The 18950-nt window shown below is 38.4% G+C and overlaps 1 pseudogene; it reads left to right on the top strand.

Annotated features, from left to right (window-relative positions):
• Window positions 1–890: 890 nt before the first annotated feature.
• Window positions 891–1608, top strand: LOC116645394 (annotated as a pseudogene).
• The last annotated feature ends 17342 nt before the right edge of the window (window positions 1609–18950 follow it).

The following is an 18950-nucleotide window of genomic DNA, read 5'->3' as shown; positions in this document are numbered from 1 at the left end:
TCTGGCAGCAACGTGCTACTTCTATTACATAAAGTGAATACCAGAACTACAAAGGCAGGAGGTGTAAGTGAATTTTTATTGGGAAGGGAAGTTGTCAACTTAAACAGCAGAAATGAAGAATGAATAAGGAAACTTCCTGTTGTCACAGATATACAAGACCTCCATCATATGATACAGGAGGCATTTCAATTTGTGACCCCCAGTGCAGAAATGCCAAATGCTTTTCCATTTAATCGAATACTTCTGGATTCCTACCAAAAAGGAATACATTAAGAGCAGGGAAAAGTTGCTTACTGAAAGGAAACCTCTGAAGAGTAAGGGAGGGAATGTAGAAATTAAGAAGTTACGTAGAACACTTTGTAAATTATAATGACTACATTTTCATATCTTCACAGTAATACAAAACACAGTCTCTTGCAGAACTGGTTCAGATTACTTCAATACCAGATACATTTTTAGTCCTCTACATAAGTGTTTGGAAGTTACTTAGGTTTATATGAAATGAAGCTATTAATACTTTTCTACAGCAGTAACTGCACACCAGGAAGGCCAAGACAAATCAAGGAATGGAGTTTTCCCAAAGCTGTGGTGTGAAGACTATAAACAGTTGATTCCATACACAAGAATGGGTTTCTTTGCTATAGGAAATCCAAATAGAATAAGGAATGGAGAGGAATAAAAAGGTTTGAGGGGAAGAAGGATGACCACCCTGTATGCATTTAGTTTTCTGCCCCTTCTGCCACATCACATTCTTCTCCTGCACTGTCTGATGTCCGTAATGTTAGGTTGTCTCTAAGCAACTGCATGAGGAGGATGCTGTCTTTGTAGGAATCTTCATTCAGTGTAAAGCCAAAAGCTGATCAAAGTGGTGGGACTCACGCCGTGGAGACATGAAGGCCGTCCGCACGCCTCCTCCCGATCCGGGTCGGTGCTCACCCTCGCTCTCCTCTCCGGGTCCCCATGAAGAAGACAGAGCTGATCCAGAAGGTGAAGCTGGCCAAACAGGCTGAGCGCTATGACGACATGGCCACCTGCATGAAGGCCATGACCGAGCAGGGCACCAAGCTGTCCAACGAGGAGCACAACCTGCTCTTGGTGGCCTACAAGAACGTGGTCGGGGGCCACAGGTCTGCCTGGAAGGTCATCTCGAGCATCGAGCAGAAAACCGACACCTCGGACAAGAAGTTGCAGCTGATTAAGGACTATTGTGAGAAAGTGGAGTCTGAGCTGAGGTCCATCTGCAACATGGTGCTGGAATTGTTCGGTAAGTATTTAATAGCCAATGCAACTAATCCAGAGAGTAAGGTCTTCTATCTGAAAATGAAGGGAGATTACTTCCGGTACCTTGCTGAAGTTGCATGTGGTGATGATCGAAAACAAACAATAGGTAATTCCCAAAGAGCTTACCAAGAGGCTTTTGATAGAAGAAAGATGCAACCCCCACACCCAATCCGCCTGGGGCTGGCTCTTAACTTTTCTGTATTTTACTAGGAGATCCTTAACCCAGAGCTTGCCTGCACACTGGCTAAAACAGCTTTTGATGAGGCCATTGCAGAACTACCCTATGATTTAATAACTTCAATACTGGGTATTACCCAAAGAATATGAAAACACTAATTCTAAAAGATATATGTACCCCCATTCTTATTACAGTATTTACAGTAGCCCAGATACAGAAGCAGCCTAACTGTCCAATAGATGAATAAAGATGTATATGGATAATGGAATATTACTCAGCCATAAAAGCATGGAATCTTGGCATTTCTAACAAGGAGGGTTCTAGAGGATACCCTTATGCTAAATAAGTTAGAGGAAGACAAATACCATGATTTCAGTCATGTGATATTCAACAAAATAAGACAACTATAAAAACTTATCAGAGGGGAGGTGGGAGGTGAAATTCGTGAAGGGGATTAAGAGGACACTCATGATAAGCACTGAGAAACGTACAGAACTGTTGATTCACTATGTTGTACACTTGAAACTAAACACTATGTTAACTATACTTGAATTACAGAAGAGGAAGGATAAAAATCCTATCTCAAGAGATGAAGTGACAAAATTCAACATCAATTCATGAGATAACCCATTTTGTTGAGTTTTAGAGGGAACTTAGTATAATAAAGTCCATATTTAACAATTATCCTACTCAATTGGGGCAACAAAGCTCTTATTCTGAGATGAAAAAGGATGTCCATAGTCCTTTTATTCAACATCATATGAAGTCCTAGATGCAGCAATCAGACCAAAAAAAAAAGCATCCAAATTAGAAAGGAAAAAGTAAAACTATTTGCAGATGACAGGATAGTATGTACAGAAAACTTTAAAGACACCGAAGAACTGTCAGAACCAGTAAATTCAGTTGTTTCAAGGATACCAACATCTGCAATCTGCCATGTTTTTGTACACTGAGAAGATAAAGCAATTCCATTTACAATTGAAGCAAAAATACACCTGGGAATAAACTTAACCAAGGTGGTGAAAGACCTGTACTCTCAAAACCAAGACATTGTTCAAAAAAATTGAATACATATGGGAAGATATATCATGCTCATGGTTTGGAAGAATATTGCTAAAATGTCTACTTCCCCAAGCAATCTACAGATTCAATGCAATCCCTACCAAAATACCAATAGTGGGGCACCTGGGTGGCTCAGTTAAGCATCTGCTTTCAGCTCAGGTCCTAATCCCAGGGTCCTGGGATCGAGCCCCGCATCGGGCTCCCTGCTTCGCGGGGAGCCTACTTCTCCCTCTCCCACTCCCCCTGCTTGCTTGCTTTCTCTCTCTCATCAAATAAAGAAATCTTAAAAATACCACTAGTATTTTTCATAGAAGAATCCTAAAGTTTTCTGTGGAACCACAAAAGGCCTTTAAAAGTCAAAGCCATCCTGAGAAATAATACTGGAGCTGTTAATCCCAGATTTTAAACTACACTATGAAGCTATAATAAGAACAGTACGGTACAGACAAAAATAGACACAGACAAATGTAAAAGAGAGCCCAGAAATCTATTTTAATGGTCAATTAGTCTAGAAAACAAGAGGTGAAAGTATATAATGGGGAAAATACTGTCTTTTCACTAAGTGCTGAGACAACAGCTACATGCAGAGGAAACTGGACCACGTTCTTACACTACACACAATCAACTCAAAATGGACTGAAGACCTAAGAATAGAAACCATAAAAATCCTAAAAGAAAACATAAGAAGTGATCTCTTGGACATTGGCCTTAGCAACATTTTTCTGGATAGGTTTCCTCAGGCAAGGGAAAGCAAAAAAAATCTATTGGGACTACATCAGTCTAAAAACTTTGCACAGTGAAGGAAAACAATTCATAGGATGACTACTCAATGGGAGAAGATACTTGCAAATGATATATCTGATAAGGGGCTAATATCCAAAACACATAAAGAATTCAGTTAACACCAAATAAATACAATCCAATTAAAAAATTGGCAGAGAACCTGAATAGACCTTTTCCCAAAGACGACCTACAGATGGCCAACAGACACATGAAAGGATGCTCAACATCAATCATCAGGGAAATGCAAATGAGAACCACAATATTCACCTCATACCAGTGAGAATGCTTAATATCAAGAACATAATGAGTGTTAAAGATATGGAGAAAAAGGACCCCTCGTGCACTGTTGGTGGGAATATAAAGTGGTGCAGCCACTGTGGAAACCAGCGGAAGTTTCTTTCAAAGACAGAATTACCATGTGATTCAGTTATCCCACTACTATTTACGAAAAGGAAACAAACTAGTTCAAGAAAACACATGCACCCCTATGTTTATAGCAGCATTATTTACAGTAGCCAAGATACAGAAACAGCCCAAGTACCCATCAACTGATGAATGATTTATGCATACAATGCAGTATTACTCAGCTTTAAGAAGGAGAGCTTGCCATTTATAACAAAATGGATGGGCCTAGAGAGTATTATGCTAAGTGCAAAGACAAATACCATAATCTCATTTATGTACAATCTAGAAAACAATGAACAAAAACATTCATACAGAGAACTGATGGTTGCCAAAGGGGAGGGGAGTTGCAGAATGGGTGAAATAAGGGGATTAAGAGTATAAACTTCCTGTTATTAAGTCACAGGGATGGGAAGTACAGCATAGGGAATATAGTCAGTAATGCTATACTATACTTTGGTGAGCATTTTGTAAAGTTTACAGTTGTTGAATCACTGTTGTATACCTAGAACTAATTACAGATCAGCTACAATTACTAAAAGGGCAGGTAGTATTATACAGACTGTCCTTTCTCTAATACATAGATCAATATATTTCCATGAAAATCAAGGAATCTGTCAGAATCAGACTAGTGCCTGTTAAGTAGGTTTAATGTTCGTTACCAGCAAGGCATTTCCCATGAGAAAGCATGAGAACTTCTAATCCATAAGACATACAGACAGCCAAACACATCAGTATCACTAGTCAGGGAAATGCAAATTAAAACCACAATGAGTTATCTTACAGCTATAAGAATGGCTAGAATAAAAAGGAAACAGCAAGTGTTGGCAAGGATAGAGAAAAGGGAACCCTTGTGCACCCTGGTGGAAATGTAGACTGGTGAGGCCACTGTGGAAAACAGCAGGGAGTTTCCTTGAAAAAGTAAATCTAGAATTACCATAGGATCCAGTTATTCCACTACTGGGCATTTACCCAAAAGGAAGGAAAACATTAATTTGGAAAGGCATACATACCTCTATGTTAACCGCAATGTTTACAATAGCAAAGATATGGAAACACAAGTGTCCATCCATAAGTTAATGGACATTGAAGAAATCCATTCTATGTGGATACATGTGATACATATATTTCAATGGAATATTAGCCATAAGAAAGAATGCCATCTTGGGGCACCTGGGTGGCTCAGTCATTAAGCGTCTGCCTTTGGCTCAGATCATGATCCCAGGGTCCTGGGATCGAGTCCTGCATCAGGCTCCCTGCTTGGCAGGGAGCCTGCTTCTCCCTCTCCCACTCCCCCTGCTTGTGTTCCTGCTCTCGCTGTCAAATAAAATCTTAAAAAAAAAAAAATGCCATCTTACCATTTACAACATGGATAGACCTAGAAGGGATAATGCTAAGTTAAATAAGTTAGAGACAAATACCATATGATTCCATGCATTTGTGGAATTTAAGAAAAAAAAAAGGAGGGGGGGCAAACAAAAAGACCAGATGCACATACACAGAACTGGTGGTTGCCAGAGGGGAAGTACATGCAAAATGGGGGAAATAACAGGGTTTGAAAGTATACTTAACTTGATGAGCACGGAGAAATGCAGAAAATTGAACACTATGTTAATTATAATTGAATTGGAAGAAAATACAAACGCTCCAGAAAACTGGAAAACCAAAACTAGCCATGACAATGGTCAGCATAGAAAAACTGAAGAATGAAACTGAATAGCTCAGAAACTCCTACATGAGGCCTTAATGTATGCCAAGGGTGTGGAGCTTCATTAGTGAAGGCTGAACGATCATGCTATTGGGATAGGACATTATCTACACGAAAACATTAAAATGAGGGTCAGTTTCCAACCACTGTTATACGCAATGAACCATGGAACACTACATCAAAAACTAATGTACTGTATGGTGACTAAAAAATATATATATAAAATGGCTGTCAGGTAAATTAAAGACTTATATGAAAGGGAAGTTTTAAATTAAAAAAAAAAAAAGATTTTAACCCATCTTGATACTGTGAAGATCCTCCATTCACCCAAAGAAACAGGAGTGTGAAACATGAGGTACTAAACCAGGGAAACGGATTTTCACTTTTAAACAAATCATACTAACCTGAAGATAGCACATAGATCAGTACAGAAAAAAAGACCAAAAACAGAAGGCAAAAATACCCACTTAAAACACATGAAGGAGCAAGAAACAGGAGGCTGTTTAACCTCCTATAATGGCCAGTCCAAAATAAACAGTAATATGCATTTTTAACTCTTTATTTGGCAAAAATAGAAAGCCAATTTATGTTCTTAAAAACTATTGGTGAATGAAATTTTGGGCAGAAGTCTCGAGCACTTGTAATCATCTCAAACTCAAACATGCACACACGGTGTGCCCCAGTAACGTCCCTCCCAGAGAGAAGGTCCCACATGAGCAGAGAAAACGCTCAAGAACGTTCATGGCCACATGACTGGTAACCTTCCAAGACTGTACACAGGGAAAACCTCCATTGACAGAAAATTGATAAAATATGATGTGTTCAAACAGTATTAGACAGCCCTGGAAGTAAATGGAGTACAGCTATATAAGAAAGGAGGATAAATCTTAGAATGTTGTGGAGCAGAAAATAAAATTCAGACTACGCATAAGATCAAAGGTGGAAGAACTAAATAGGATGTTTACACCTTGATAAAACTGAGAACAAAGGAAAGAAACAGAATCTGGGAAAGTGACTTCCCCTCCACATCAGACAGAATGGGTTTTGGAAGAAGCACACAGGTATCTTAATGGTCTTGCTATCTTAATTTAGATGTTGAGTTTGTACATATTTTTTGTTCTGGTTTTTCTTATTTCTGGTTTTATTCTTCCTTCAAATCTTTAGATTCCAGTTAACATAGAGCATAACATTAGTTTTAGGTGTAGAATTTTGTTATTCACTTTGTTAATTTTATGTTTCAGAACTTATATAATGTACATTCTCATAAATGCATTCGTACATATTAGATACATCAAGATTCTGTAAATTTATCAGTAATAATGCTATTACTTAGTTTTACCTTTTACTATTGGAGTAAAAACTAATTAGAGAAGTTGCTAAAAGTACATTTTAGAGTATAAATAGATGATTGAAAGTAATCCCAACTGTATGTTCATTAAGACAAAGTTCGGATATATTAGTCTTGTTATAAATGATTTAGAAAGATCAAGATGCTAAGAAACACTCTCATGAAAAGAGGTGAACTAATCAAGGCTTCTCAATGACAGGGATTGAAACCTTGACACAAATATGTTTTGACAGTAGTCGAGGGATTCAGAGTAAGTCTATAATTTAATCACGTAATTTCAAAAAAGGAGTCACACCAGAAATACTCTTGCACAACACTGACAAGGTGGCCAGTAAAAATAAGGGGATGAAAATAGCACTGCAAGTGATCTAAGTTTGATTCTGGGAAAGGAAATCAGCCTAACAAATTAAGATAACCCCAAGAAGTGCAGGAAATTCCTTATGTGCTTATGTACATTTTTAATCTTATAATCCCGCAGCCCCCTGCAGCAGCTTAACCACCAGATGTTCATCTGCAGCACACTAAAGCAAAGTACCTAAAATGCTTACCCAAGAACACCACACAATTCCTTTCTAACAATGCAAAACCACAATCTCAGAAGGCATGAGATTGCTGCTACGATCAGGCTACAACCATGGTTTCATTTATCAAAATACCTTATAGATTTGCTTAGGTGAAATTAGAGACTACACTAGGTATTTAAGACGACTGAAATAATTCATATAATTGAAGGACTTTAGTACGTCTGGAATTTTCCAATTCTAGTTGAAAAAACAGTTTAACATTCCTTAGGATTTTTAAAATTTGTAAGTATTCAAACACCTTTTTCTTACGGCATTTTACCTCTTCAGCCTTACGAGGCAAAGACTAAGAATACCTACAAAGGAATGTTATCCCATTTTACACACAAATGCATTAATATTCATACATGTGGGTACACGTAATTCTTAAATTTGTGTTCATGGATGTATGTACCTACTTAAAATTCTGTTAAACATCTAAGCTGCACACATAGCATAGTTACCACAGCTTGAACACTTAGTACTTTAAACATTAAGTTGTTTATTCAAAGCACACTTTAGGGTTCAGATAGTGGAAAGAAGTGTACTGTAGGAGATCCTCTCCACAAATCTTCAGTACTAAAGACATTTTAAAAATATAAGCCCACAAAAATGGGAACAGGAGAGCAGAAAGCCATCAATATTAAATCTGGAAGATGGACAAATAGAAACTCAGCAGACCTAACAAGGCACCCATCAAACCTGTGATAAGGAAAGCAAACAAAACAAAAAAATACAGATTTAAAGGCTCAGAACCTAGGGGCTCCATAACACTGGACTGAGGATGAAGGAGGGGGGCTAAATCAAAAGGTGGCTTCTAAAGTTAATTTTGTGTGTTGAACTTGACTGGGTATGGAGTTCCTAAACATTTGGTCCAACAGAATTTGATGTGTGGGAGGGCATTTCTGGATGAAGAAAGCACTTAAACTGTTGGTGGGAATGCAAGCTGGTATAGCCACTCTAGAAAACAGTATGGAGTTTCCTCAAGAAGTTAAAAATAGAGCTACCCTATGACCCAGCAATTGCACTAGGTATTTACCCCAAAGATACAGACGTAGTGAAAAGGGGCACCTGCACCCTAATGTTCATAGCAATGTCCACAATAGCCAAACTGTGGAAAGAGCCTATTCATCAATAGATGAATGGATAAAGATGTCACATGCTCACATACATACACACACGCAGGAATACTACTCAGCCATCAAAAGGATGAAATCTTACCATTTACATCAACATGAATGGAACTGGAGGGTATCAGAGGGTATTATGCTGAACGAAATAAGTCAGAGAAAGAATTATCTTATGGTTTCACTCATAGGTGGAATATAAGAAATAACACAGGATCACAGGGGAAGGGAGGGAAAACAATGGGAAGAAATCTGAGGGAGACAAACCATAAGAAACAAACAGCGTTGCTGGATGGGGAGGTGGGTAGCGGGAAGGGGTAACTGGGTGATGGGCAATAAGGAGGGCATGTGATGGGATGAGCACTGGGTGTTATGCATCTGATCAATTACTGAACTCTACACATCAGAAACTAATGATGTACTATATGTTGGCTAGTTGAATTAAAACAAAAAAAGGTGGCACTTAAAAGTCAGTAATGCTGACTGCATTCCACAGTGTGGGTGATACTCCAAGCATCTGAAGGCCTGAATAGAATAAAGACTGACCCACCCGCACCAAGTAAGAAAATTCCTTCCGCGTTCAAACTGAGACAGGAGGTTTACTTCAATGGGACTCAAACCCAGCTGCTCTTTTTGGGTGTTGAGCTTACCAGCCTTTAGACTGGAAGCCATTGGCTCTCCTGGGTCTGCAATTGATAATGGTAGATCTTGGGACTCTTCAGCCTCCATAATGGTCTGAGCCCATTCCTTAATAAATCCCAGCTTTTTAAATTATTTAAATTCAGTTAACATACTATATTAGTAGTTTCAAGAGAATTTAGTGATTCATCAGTTGTATACAACACCCAGTGCTCATTATGTCAAGTACCCTTAATGCCCATCACCCAATTACCCCTCCCGCCTCCAGCAATCCTCAGTTTGACCTAGAGTATTTCTAATGCACACATATCTTATTAGTTCTTTCTCTGGAGAACCCTAATATAAGTCAGGGTTATTTCAAATCAAGGAAAACAATCTGAGAAACAAATCGTCTCATTCCAGGCTTCTGGTTAACTGTCTTTAAGTTCACTGAAGTCTGCAGGTCTATTCCTTGTGAAGAGTAACAGTGTCTCAGGACTGGACAACAGTCAATTCTGTTCTGCCAACAGTAGATCCACCTTGCTCACTGGAGGCTGCTTCCCAGTTTTTCCAAACCTGGCTCACCAAATACTATTAGATGGATCCCTACCTTTCCAAAGATTAGAAAACCATTTTATGAAGAACCTGAGCTCCCCAAGAATATGTAACGATAGGACATTGTGTATTTCACAAAACCAGATGTTTTATCCACCAGATTACTTCATAGTCAAGGTCAAAATTGACAAATCCCATCTCCTGCTCATAACTCCCAATAGCAGGTTATTTCATTATTTTCATCCACAAACATTCATGAATGGCCCAATAGCCATAGAAAGTCTAGCACCTGAAATATAATGCTTTTAAAAAACTCAGGCAACTACTAAACTTAAAAGATAAAAAGCATACACAGGGAGGAAAAAAATTCACACACCATGTCATTTAGTTCTTAGAGTAATAATACAAGTAATTGTAGACCAGAGACAACAAGGCACTTCTCATAAAGACAGTTGACAACACTTAATTTATATTGAAACCTCAGTAGAGAAACAGAACATATAGGGACACCTGGGTGGCTCAGTCGGGTGGCATCTGCCTTCGGCTCAGGTCATGATCCCAAGGTCCTGGGATCGAGCCCCATGTCAGGCTCTCTGCTTGGTGGGGAGCCTGCTTCTCCCTCTCCTGCTCTACTTCTGCTGTCAAATAAAATACCTTAAAAAAAAAAAAAAATGAATATCTAGATGAACTCTCTCAGAACAGCAGCAAGATAGCAGGAACAGAGGGAACTTGAAGGACTAATCCTACAAGTCTAACGTCTGAGGATCAGGACCTTCAGTGGGTGAGGGAAGTGAACTACATGTATAAGGGGAGCCTCAGAATGAAGAGGGGTTTCCTAGCCAAAAGGGCCCACTCAACAGATAAGACTATGCACTCCCACACTATGACACATCAGTGGTAAAATTTGGGAACACCAAGATCAAAACTTCCAGGGGGAAGAAAAAAATCTAGTCTTACTGAAAAGAACGAGAATTACAACATCTTTAGATTTCTCAGCAGCAACACTAAAATTTAGGAAACTGAAGAAATGATTTCATAACACTGAAAAGTTATTTCTTAGAATTCTATCTCCAAACTGTCAAGTGACATAAGGGCATTACGATTTACGAATTTTGTAACAAAACCTCACTTCCCATAGGTTTCTTTTAGCCAAAATCTACCAGAAGATGGGCTTCACCAAAAAAAAAGGGCAGAGACCAAGAAATATAAAAGGATCCCGGAAAATAGAAAGGAGATGGAGAAACCCAAAATGATATGGGAGTTCTGAGGACTAACATGGGCAAAATGTACAGAGCAACTATTCAAAATTGAAGATTGATAATCCTGAGCTGGGAACACTGCATGATTTGTATCCATAACAGTTTCCTTCCGGGATGCCTGGGTCGCTCAGTTGATTAAGCGTCTGCCTTCAGCTCAGGTCATGATCCCAGGGTCCTGGGATTGAGTCCCAAATCAGGCTCCTTGCTCAGTAGAGAGCCTGCTTCTCCCTCTGCCTGATGCTCCCCATGCTTGTGTGCTGACAAAAATCTTAAAAAAAAAAAAAAAAAACGGTTTCAACAACCGAGAATTAGAGTGAAAAGTAGGACTATTAATCTCATATCTTTGATTGGTATTGACAATTTCAGCTGTTACCATGAGGCTTGGTGTTCTTTTGTTAATCAGCTTCTTAGCTAGAGCATCCTGATCCCCATGGAATGTAGAAAATTCATAAATGCCCAAATAAGCTCCTATATATACATGATTTCTGAAAGGATAGAATAACCTAGTATCATGGGCTAGTCTCTAGAAATTGGGTGACTTCAGGAATAGGTTGAGACTTCTGTTCATGCTATTGTATTTCTTTTGAATTTATCATGACCATACCTCATTCAAATTGAATACATTTCCTAAAGACATTAGCTGCAAACACATATACAATTTGAGCCAGAAATTTTACTTCTAGGATTAGGTCTTGTAGGTTTACGTATACCTCGATAAATGTAGAGGGAATGTCATGCAAGATTTTCATTGCAATATTGTGCTAGAAAAATACTGGAAGTGATCCAGATTATTGAAGAGACTAGGAAAAACACTGCAGTTACACAAAAGTAAGTAATTAGGTACTGATATAGAACATTTTCCAACATTCACTATAAAGTGAAAATATGTATAATATTCTGCCATTTGTGTGAGAAGTAAAGTTTTATGTATCTTATCAGATATGCATATGTGAAAGGATAAGAGATAATTGAAAATTTCAGTTTTACCCAGTGAAGAGATTTTGGTTAGGAGATATGAATGGTAAGGACTTTCACCCATTTTTTCTGGAGTCTTTTACATTCTGAACATGTGGGAATATAACCCATTCAAAACTTCTTCCTTTATAAGTATAATAAGTGAGAAATTGGAAGATCAAGTGAAGATGAGTGATATAAGAATGGATGGTATACAGAATTTTAAGTGTTCAAAGAAAGTGTTATTTATCTCAATGAAAGGGAGAAACTAGTCAAGATTCAAACTTACAGGCAGAAAAAATATTTCAGTAAATACCTGGAGGAAAACCACAAAACATACTAACAGTGGATATTCCAGTATGACTGGAGTGCAGGAAGTAACAAAAAGACTGAACACTCATGTCACAGATGGTGTTGAATGCTTGGGATGGCCATCTGAATGGTCTATCCATAAATCAAAGCCTGAGACCAAAAGTAACCCTAATGATAATCTCAGAAATTGCCTTGTTTACAATCATGCATTATTCTCAAATGCAGTTTTAGTTTTTCTGAAAATGATATATTACTTTACTATTATATCTATTTTATCTTTTGTTTCTTCATGAGAGTATTTTGCTTAGTTAGCTAACTGCATGAATTGTCATGTGTGCCCGTTTCTTGTATGGATATATTGAATATTTAGAACATGTTTGTCAAAACCTTTGAAATTTTGTTTTGGCAGTGATAGTGTATACAAATGTGTCCTGTGTCCCCACTAAATCCTCCATTTCCTTTGAAAAGTTGTAGAACTATTTTTAATTATGACAAGTCTTTTGAAAATGTTAGATTGAATGGATATCTACAATGTTGAGGATGCTAAACCCATAAGAGAAACACGTCTACAAATAAACCTGCATTAGGCATAGTAGATGATTTACAATGTATGCAGTCCCTAGCAGATTAGTTTCTAAGACAATCTAAATGATCACCATTTAGTGCATTTACCAACAACTATTTTGCAAGGTTATGGGCATAAGAATAAGTAGCTCCTGCCTTTAAAGAGAACAGAGACTGAAAGTGAAGGGTAGGAAAATATTCCATGCAAATGGAAAGCAAAAGCAAGCTGGGGTAGCTATATTTATATCAGAAAATAGACTTTAAAACAAAGACCATAGTAAGGGACAAAGAAGGGCATTATATAATAAAGGGGTTGATACAAGAACATAAGTTTTTATACACCCAACATAGAGGAACCTAAATCAATTAATTGAAGCGAAGGGAGAAATTGACAGTTATATAGTAATAGCAGGGGACTTTAACACCCCACATATGCCAACAGATAGATCCAATTAACAAGGAAATATTGGCCCTGAATGGCACAGTAGACAAGCTGGACTTTTTGGATAGAATGTTCCATATATAAACAATGCACATTAAGTGCACATGGAACATTCTCCAGGACAGAGGTTAGGCCACAAAACAAGACTAGACATAAGATTGGGGTCGTACCAGGAATATTTTCTGAGCACCAAAAAGGTATGAAAGTAGAAACCAATTATATGAAAATTAGAAAATCCACGAACTATGTGGATTAAATATGCTACTGAACCAATGGGTCAAAGAGATCAAGAGTCAAATACCTTAAGTGGAAATATACCAAAACTTATGGGATACAGCAAAAGCAGCTTTAAGAGGTGAAATTCATAGCCATAAGTACTGTTTCAAGGAACAGCAAAAAAAATCTCAACTGAACTTTACATCTCAAGGAACAAGAAAAAATGAAGCCGGTAGTTAGAAGTAAACATCCAAGCAGAAGTAAAACCAGGAATAGAAAAGACCAGTGAAACCAAGAGTATTTTCTTTCCAAAGAAAAGTGACACACCTTTAGCTAAACTCCAAAACCAAAAAGGGTTCAAAATGCGAAAATTTACAACCCACACAAAAATACAAAGAATCATAAGAGGCCACTATGAAAAGTTATACAGCAACAAACTGGACATTCTAGAAGAGAAGGATAAATTCCTAGAAACATACCCACATTCTAAGACTGAATCAGAATTTGAGTAGGCCAATTACTAGTAAGGGGATTGAAATCAGTAATCAAAAACCTTCTAACAAAAAAATGTCCAGGATCAGAGGTCTTCATTGGTGAATTTTCCCAAACATTCAGAAAATTGATAATGTTTCTTAAACTCTTCCAAAAAAGAGGGGGAACATTTCTAAACTTCTAGGAGGCCAGAATTACCATGACAAAAACCAGACATGGACACAACTACAGTTCAATATCCCTGATGATCAGATGCCAAAATCCTCAATAAATTAGTGGCCAAGTCCAACAATGCATTAAAAGGATCATTACAGGGATGCAAGGAACCAGGGTTCTACATCCACAAGTCAGTCTGTGATAGACCACCAACAAAATTAATAAAAAATTGTATCTCACTAGATGCAGAAAAAGCATTTCACAGAATTCAACATCCGTTTATAAGAACTCAACAAATTGGATATAAAGGGAAAATAAAGCCCATATAACACAAGCATAAAGCAGACCTACTCAGTGTGAAGAGCTGAAAGGGTTTCCTCCAAGAGATCACCAAGACAAGAATCCCATACTCCACTCTTACACAACATAAAATTTTAAGATCTAGCCAGAGCAATAAGAAAAAACATCCAGATTAGGAAGTAAAATTCACTATTTACAGACAATATGGTGTCTTACGTAGAAGACCCTAAGGACTCTGTCTAAAAAAAAAAATGTTCAAGGAAACAAATTCAGTAAAGTTGCAGGATACAATAGCAATATGCAATAACCTGTTGCATTTCTATACACAATCTATCAGCAATTAATCCCACTTACAACTATATAGAAAAACCTAGGAATAAATATAACCAAGGAGATGGAAGACTTGTACACCGAAAGTTTTAAGACTGATGAAATTGGAGTAATGAAAGCTATTACATGCTCATGGGTTGTAAGAATATCATCAATGCTGTCCACCCTATCCAAAGCAGTCTAAGATTCCTAAGATTCAGTGCAATCCCTCTTACAGTGTCAATGGTATTTTTCACAAAATAGATCCTAAAATTTGTATGGAGGCACGAAAGATACCGAATAGTCAAAACAATCTTAAAGCTGGAGGCATCATGCGGACTTCAAACTAGATGACAGAACTATCATAATCAAGACAGTAGAGTATTGGCCTAAAACACACTGCTCAATGGAGGATAGGACCCAGAAATAAGCCCATGCATTTATAGATTAGTTTCCAACAAAGGAGACAAAGTACAATAGGGAAAGGACAGTCTCTTCAATGAATGGTGCCGGAAATACTGGACAGCCATATGCAAAAGAATGCGACTAGCTCACTATGTTAGATAATACACAAAATTAATACCAAGTGGATTAGAGCCCTAAAACCATACAACTCCCTGAAGAATACAGATGGGAAGCTCCTTGATGTTGGTTTGGCAAGGATTTCTCATTTGATGCCAAAGGGACTACATCAAACAAAAGCGGTTTGCACAAAAGAAACCATCACCATAAAAAGGTAAACCACTGAATGGAATATTTACCAGTCACATCTGCTAGGGGGTTAATAGCGAAAAGATATACAACTCCCAGTATATCAAAAAAAAATGATTAAAAATAGGCAGAATATCTGAATAGTCCCCCCCAAGACTACACATAGATGGCGACAGGTACCCTGGGAAAGTGCGGTCACTAATCAAAATGCAAATCAAAACCACAATGAGCTAGCACACATTTTAGAAAGACCAAAGGGGCAGGAAACGAGTGTTGGAGATTTGTAGAAAAGGGAACTTGTACACCGTTGGTGGAAATGTAAATTGGTGCAGCCACTAGGAAAAATAGTATGGAAGTTCCTCAAAAAAAAAAAAAAAATAGAATGACTGTCTCCAGCATTTTCACTTCTAGGTATCTGAAAATGAAAGCATGAATATGAAAAGTATGCACCTCCAAGTTCACAGATTTCTAGTAACCAAGATCTAGAAACACCCCGAGTGTCCATTGATGGATAAATGGGTAAAAGTATTTGTATACACACAAAATTTTTCAATAAAGGAAAACTTCCCATTTGACACCGAGAGACCTTGAGGGCATTAAGTCAGAACAAGACAGATATAGAATCTAACTTAAAGACTTAACCTAAAAACAAGCTAAATACAGAGATTTGGTGGTCACCAGAAGTGGAGGGTGGGAGAAAGGTAGAGGGGGTCCAAAGGTCCAAACCTCCAGTTCTAGGTCATGGAGATGCAATGTACAGCAGGATTGAATATTTGTATACTGTATTGAATATTTGAAAGTTGCTGAGAATAGACCTTAAAAGCCCTGATCACCAGAAGAAGTTTTTAACTATGGGGATGGATGTTAACGAGACAGACTTTTTCTCTCAATGTAGACAGATACTGATTGTGTTGTACACATACACACCTGTTGCACATCAGTTATACCTCAGAAGAGAGTGACAGGAAAATGTAGTTGTTGAAAATCCTTTATTACAGATATATACAAATCCAATGGAATGAGGCACTAATGTTAATCAAGTTTTGGGTTCCGCCTTTGAAAGGTATAGAAGAGCATATGCACAGGACAAGACCACAGGTAAAACATATATATGAATTTGAGGACATTGGTATCCTCATCTCCCCCCCCCCCCCCCCCCCAGCAGCAGGAGGGGCCGAGGGCAAAATCCTAAGTAGGCTCCACACCCAGTGCAGAGCCCCATACAGGGCTCAATCCCATGACCCCGAGCTGAAATCAAGAGCTGGACGCTTAGCCAACCCAACAACTGGGAGAGGGGCGCTCCTCTCCCACATGCTTATGTTCTCCTATACATTGTTTCAAGAAGGGTGTACCTAAGTTCAGCATCACCACACATGCACTGCAAGTAAAATCAATACTCCTACTTTAAGCAAAAGAAAGCCAAGAAAAACTTCTTGTAAGGTGTCAAGAGATACAGCCTAATGAGAAAATTAGCAAAGCGATTTGAAACTGTGACCATTTGTGACCCCAACGGAACACAGCCAGGATTACCTCCCAGGGAGGATGGTGGAGCCCATAGTTCTGTTGGGGACCTACTCAGTTTTGTGGTGGTGTTTTTCCAGACTTCGCTTATTCTATCGACAAAACCTCTCGAAAGGCCCGCACAAGACACCAGCAACAGGACCCTGGGAACATGGAGCATTGTTGACTCAGCACCAATTCAGACAAATTACCTGTTCAAAGTATAAAATTACCCCTAATGTGTAGTCAATGAGTATTTGCTAAATGACAACTTACTAAAACCTTATTTTTCTAAATTCATTTGAACAAGGGGAATGTTATACCATGAAAATTTACAGTGATCACAGAGAAAATAAGACCGATTTCTTATAAATATTTTAAGTTTGTGTAATGGTTCTGTTGCTTCAAATTCCGAACATATAAAAGCAACTAGCTTACCTACCAATGAAAATTTGCATCTTCAAGATATTAGAAAACAAAGGAAGAAAGTCCTATAGAATTTTATCACTCCAAAGGAAAAAACAGTATCAATATATAATTGCAATACTAGGACAATCTGTACATTCCAGGAGAATAAGACAAAAAAATTCAATAGGACTTGGGGCACCTGGATGGCTCAGTTGGTTAAGCTTCTGCCTTCGGTTCAGGTCATGATCCCAGGGTCCTGGAATCGAGCCCCACATTGGGCTCCCTGCTCAGCAAGAGCCTGCTTCTCCCTCTCCCTGCTGCTCTGCCTACTTGTGCTGTCAAATAAAAAATCTTAAAAAAAAAAAAAAAAAATCCAATAGGACATTTGTGGGACTCAGGTTTTACCCAAGGAAAACCTAAATGCAGATTATTTTCCTGCTTTCAAAAAAAAAAAAAAAAAAGTCTCCCCTACCCACCCACCCCCATAACCGCCACTTAGTAAAAAAAAGCTCCCCCAGGATGTTTAAGATCCTGGTCATGCATTGAACAGTATAGTGTTGTCTGAGTAACATCTGACTATTGCAGATCAGCGGCTATAGGGGAGAGGCTCGGAGTCTTCCTAATACTCAGCAAGTGGAAATCTTGTCAGCATATGGTTTTTCTGCCCTTTGCTGGCAGACTTGTACTTATGTAGCTTCCAGCAGCACATTATTGTTCCCAAGGAAAGAAATGGCACATCTCTTTGACATTGCAAGATCTGACCCACTGCTTTAGTTAGCATTTTTCTACAGGAAAAAAAAGGTGAAATGACAATCTTCCCCCACCTTCTCCACATTCTGGTTTGCAAGTAGCATTCAAAACTGGTTGTAGAGCCAGGCAAAATTAACAAACATTACCTTGGTGACTCTTGGATTACGAGGGTATTTGTAAATGGTAGTATTTTAAGATTCTGACTGAAAGCACAAAGTTGAATTTCCCTGAACACAATATGAAAAGAAACTCTTGATGAGAGAAACTATATTCTTAGTTTGCCAATTTTTAAATACCTCCTAAAATGGTCCATCACTTTACATAATTAACACCATTGCACATGGAATTGGTAAAGCTAGAGCCTGCTCAACACACCTGGCACTAACTTGGAGCCCCGCATCTACCAAGTATGGCCCATGTTACCCTGCTCTTCAATCCAAGGGAGTATCCTACAGCTCTTTGAAAGAGTTGACTCTTAATTTTCATCATTCTGCCAAAACAGTGGTGATCTGATGAGGCAAGAAAAGGGCACATTGCCTTCCAGACAGGATTTGAACCACCAGACTTTCCTTCCTTCAGATCATTTCTAAGTTGGCAAAGGCAAATCACAACAGCCTAAGTTTAGGGGGATCTGTTATTTCATTATCAAGATCATTTAATTTGCAGCAAGTTTCTTATAGCTAACAAATACCTCCTACCCCCCACTTCATAAGATGTAAGAACAGATGAAAGAGAAGTATAACGGCTTCGATCCCATTAGGACATTGGCATTAGTGGGGGAGCAATTACAGAAGTAATTGACTATACTTCACCGGCATCGGGAGGGGGTCATCTTGAAGACCCATCCTGCTCCGGGTTAGTGTCGATTTCATCCATCTTCTAGCTGTGTGCCCATGTGTTCAGTTTTCATTCCTTGGAGGCATTTAGCATTTCTGAGACTGAAAGCACAGCAACA

Source organism: Phoca vitulina, unplaced genomic scaffold, assembly GCF_004348235.1.
Source record: "Phoca vitulina isolate PV1807 unplaced genomic scaffold, GSC_HSeal_1.0 scaffold33, whole genome shotgun sequence".
Taxonomy (NCBI): domain Eukaryota; kingdom Metazoa; phylum Chordata; class Mammalia; order Carnivora; family Phocidae; genus Phoca; species Phoca vitulina.
Note: the sequence above shows the minus strand (reverse complement) of the source record. Positions and strands in the feature narration are given on the sequence as shown.